This window comes from Electrophorus electricus, chromosome 3 (assembly GCF_013358815.1).
Source record: "Electrophorus electricus isolate fEleEle1 chromosome 3, fEleEle1.pri, whole genome shotgun sequence".
Lineage (NCBI taxonomy): Eukaryota > Metazoa > Chordata > Actinopteri > Gymnotiformes > Gymnotidae > Electrophorus > Electrophorus electricus.
The window spans coordinates 1,657,150-1,661,787 of record NC_049537.1 but is presented as its reverse complement, the minus strand read 5'-3'; the positions used below and the strand labels follow the sequence as shown (position 1 = coordinate 1,661,787).

General features: G+C 47.9%; 1 pseudogene; it reads left to right on the top strand.

The window, feature by feature from the left end:
• The first annotated feature begins 333 nt into the window (after positions 1 to 333).
• On the top strand, positions 334 to 3,530 carry LOC118241021 (annotated as a pseudogene).
• Positions 3,531 to 4,638: the final 1,108 nt, after the last annotated feature.

The window sequence follows — 4,638 nt, the reverse complement described above, 5'->3', positions numbered from 1 at the left end:
TATGTAGGGTTTTGTTATGTAGGGTGTTATGTAGGGTTTTATTATGTAGGGTTTTATTATGTAGGGTGTTATTATGTAGGGTTTTATTATGTAGGGTGTTATTATGTAGGGTTTTGTTATGTAGGGTGTTATGTAGGGTTTTATTATGCAGGGTTTTATTATGTAGGGTGTTATGTATGGTGTTATTATGTAGAGTTTTATTATGTAGGGTGTTATGTCACCCCACTGAGCCAAATCCCTCCATGCTCCTGAGTCTCGTATTCCAAGCAGAGTAGTTCCACAGCAGCAGATAGAGTGGCCGGTAACCCGAGTGTGTGGCTGCAGTTTAACAAGGACGTGTCCAACATCATTCAAGCTACAGCCAAAGGAGATGCAGACAGTCGACTTTAAATAATGACTACCATCATTATCAGCTATGCCTCTGAAAGATTCGGGCAGGTAGAGAAAGGTAACACCACGCCCACCACCTACACCATGAATTGTAGGGCCGAAAAAATCCATCAGCTGCGCCAGGAGCTTCGAACCCTCAAGAAACAGTGCAACAAATCTGATAAGGAGAAGCAGGCATTAGCAGAACTGCAGAATTTTCTGAGGAAGAAGCTGATGACCCTATGCAGAGCAGACTGGAATAGGAGGCGGGGAAGAGACAGAGCCAGGAAGCGAGCCACCTTCATCGCCAATCCCTTTGGGTTTGTAAAATATCTACTTGGAGGCAAACACAGTGGCCACCTAGAGTGTTCAAGAGAGGAAGTAAATTGTTTCCTCCAGAACACCCTGAGCGATCTGTTGAGGGAGCAAGAGCTTGAATCCAACAAAACCCTCATCAGCCCTGCACCCCCAACAACAGAGTTCAAGCTGAGGGAGCCGAGTCTGAAGGAGGTGGAGGAAGGGATTAAGAGAGGTCGCTCAGCATCCACTTTAGCCCCAGTGGTGTACCCTACCTGGTACCCTACCCTCTCTGGCACTTATGGAGGATTTTGATATGGCAAAGGCGGAGAGTCACCGACCAGTGGAGGTGTGCTGAGGGAGTTTGGATCCTAAAAAAGGAAAACTCAAGAAACATCGACCAGTTTTGATCCATTTCATTGTCTCATGAAGACTGACCGGGTATCTCCTCAAGAACAACTTTATCAACACCTCAGTACAGAAAGGTGGGATTCCCGGAGTTTCTGGATGTTTGGAGCACACAGGGGTAGTTACACAGCTCAGAGAGGCCCATGAAAGCAGAGGTAACCTAGCTGTATTGTGGTTGGACCTAGCCAATGCTTATGGGTCAATACTTATGGGTTTATACCACACAAGCCGGTCCACCACCACCATGTTCCCAGTAAGATCAAGGATCTGATCCGAGATTACTACAATAATTTCAGGTTGAGGGTTACTTCTGGGTCAATAACATCAGACTGGCATCATCTTGGGAAAGGAATAATAACAGGCTGTACCATCTCTGTTATTCTCTTTGCACTTTCCATGAACATGGTGGTCAGGTCAGCTGAGGTGGAATGCAGAGGGCCCCTAACCAAGTCTGGTGTATGGCAACCCACCATTAGAGCGATCATGGATGACCTTACCATCACAACTACATCTGTCCCAGGGAGCAGGTGGATCATACAAGGCCTTGAGAGCCTTATCACCGGGGCAAGGATGAGCTTTAAGCCCTCCAAGTCAAGATCCATGGTGCTGAAGAGGGGGAAAGGGACTGACAAGCACCGTTTTTTAATCTCTGGAATTGTCAGTCCTTCCATCTCAGAACAACAAGTTAAGAGGTTCGGAAAGCTATTTGATGCGATCCTGAAAGATTCAGCTTTCATCCAGAAGTCCAACGATGAGCTTGGAACTTGGCTCAGCAAGGTCAATGAGTCCAACCTACCTGGAAGATTTAAAGCCTGGATCTACTAGCGTTCCATCCTACAGAGAGTCTTGTGCCCCCTGCGGGTCTACGAGATCCCACTGACAACAACTGAGTCCCTGGAAAGAAAGATCAGCAGCTTCCTCCGAAAGTGGCTGGGCCTCCCACGGAGTCTCACCAGTGCGGCGCTGTATGGGACAAGTAACATCTTGCAGGTACCCTTCAGTGGCCTCACTGAAGAGTTTAAAGAGGAGTCCTACAGCACAGGAACTCCAGAGACTGTAGAGTGTCATCAGCCGGCACTGAGGTGAGGACAGGAAGGAAATGGCAGTCTGAAAAGGAAGTGGAGGTGGCAGAGTCTCGCGTCAGACAAAATGCACTGGTTGGTAGTTTGGCGATGGGCAGAGCGGGCTTGGGTTACTTCCCAAAGACTCAGGTCAGCAAAGCCCAGGGCAAGGAGAGACACCATCTACTCCAGGAAGAGATCCGAGCAGGTGTGGAGGAAGAGCGACTCAGCAGGGCGGTGGGACTCCAGCAGCAGGGAGTGTGGACTAGGTGGGCGATCACACACAGGATTTCCAGGTTAAACATCACGCAGGCAGACTTCCATCGTGTCTGGTTCCTAGTGCAGGTGGTTTACGATGCCCTGCCAAGTCCAGCAAACCTCCATGCTTTGGGAAAGAATGAGACATCTACCGGCCTCCTTTGCTCTGGAAGAGGCTCTTTGGAACATCTCCTCAACAGCTGCCCAAAGGCACTTGTGGACAGTCTCTATCGGTCTCTATCGGTCTCTATCGCCATGACGAGGTGCTTAAGGCAGTTGCTGAGAACATAGCCTGGCGGGAGATAAACCTCAGGCACAGAAGATAAACCTTAAGCATGACCCAGAACAACAACAGGCCTCCTCCATACAGCCTCCGACTGGCAACTCCAGATTGATCTGGGAAGGCAGGGTTTCCCTCAGCGCATAGCCGAAACATCACTCCGCCCAGACATAATCATCACCTCTGCCGCTTCGAAACAACCGATCATGCTGGAACTTACAGTGCCCTGGGAAGAGCGCATGGAGGAAGCCAATGAGAGGAAGTGTGCCAAGTACCCGGTACTGTTGGAGATGTGCAGAGGCAGAAGTTGGAGGACAAGCTATGAGTCCATAGAAGTGGGCCGTAGAGAACGAGCTATGAGTCCATAGAAGTGGGCCGTAGAGAACGAGCTATGAGCCCATAGAAGTGGGCCGTAGAGGACGAGCTATGAGCCCATAGAAGTGGGCCGTAGAGGACGAGCTATGAGCCCATAGAAGTGGGCCGTAGAGGACGAGCTATGAGCCCATAGAAGTGAGCCGTAGAGGACGAGCTATGAGCCCATAGAAGTGGGCCGTAGAGGACGAGCTATGAGCCCATAGAAGTGGGCCGTAGAGGACGAGCTATGAGCCCATAGAAGTGGGCCGTAGAGGACGAGCTATGAGCCCATAGAAGTGGGCGTAGAGGACGAGCTATGAGCCCATAGAAGTGGGCCGTAGAGGCTTTGCAGGTCGCTCCCTCTGCAGAGCGCTCAGTTGACTGGAATGGCTAAGAAGAGGGCCATACAATCTGCAACTGAAGCTGTAGAGAAAGCCACAAGATGGCTTTGGCTCAAAAGGGCTGATCCGTGGGTAGCTGCTGGGATGCAAGTCGGGGCTTGATCAAACCAAGGTCCCCCCTGGGTGAGGATGTCTGCTGTTGAGAGACCCAAAGCATCTGATGACTCCAGGTTACATCACTGATGATGCGTCCCAGTGCATCCATGAGATGTTTCTTGCACAATAGGGTTTTGTTATATAGGGTTTACTATGTAGGATGTTATGTAGGGTTATTATGTAGAGTTTTATTATGTAGGGCGTTATGTAGGGTTTTGTTATGTAGGGATATAATGTAGGGTTTTATTATGTAGTGTGTTATGTAGGGATATTATGTAGGGTGTTATGTAGGTTGTTATGTAGGGTTAGTATGTAGGGTTTTATTATGTAGGGTGTTATGTTGGATTTTATTATGTAGGGTTTTATTATGTAGGTTGTTATGTAGGGTTTTGTTATGTAGGGATATTACGTAGGGTTTTATTATGTAATGTGTTATGTAAGGTTAGTATGTTGGGGTTTATTATGTAGGGATACCAACTTTGTCGGTCATTAATCCTAGTTGTGATCGTAATAGTATCCATGTTAAACACTGCTCAGTTTTATGTGAGTGCCACTTAGTTTATCGTTTGTATCGTGCATCAGTAAGTGTCCGTTGCGACAGATCCTTGTGCTGCGGCACTCGGGCTGTTACAGGGTGACTATGTAGGGTTATTATGTAGATGTCACGGCCCCTCATAGTATCATGTCTCCATGGTAACCCTTTGTGTGTCCGTGTTTACTTCCTCGTTTCTTTTCCATGTACTCTTTTGTGGTCATTCTGTTACACCCCTCATTGTGTTCTCACCTGTTTCTAGTTAGCTCTCATTTATACTTGTGTGTATACACCCTGTGTTTGTACCCTACCCCCGCTCACGTAAGTCTTTTGTTATTCTGTGTTGCCTGCTTCCCTTTTCTGTTTCTGTGCATTTTTGCTTCTTGTGTTTTTGCAATGTGTCCCAGAACTCTTTGTGTTGGCTCTTTGACCCCGAACCCTGTTTATGACCCTGATTTTTGATTGGCCCTTAATCATTCTTGCCCTTCTCAGCACTTGTCTGCCTGATTGCACCTCGTTACAGTAGGGCCTTATTTTTCAGGGTCTTATAATCTAAGCCCAAACTAGAGGTCCAAAAACATC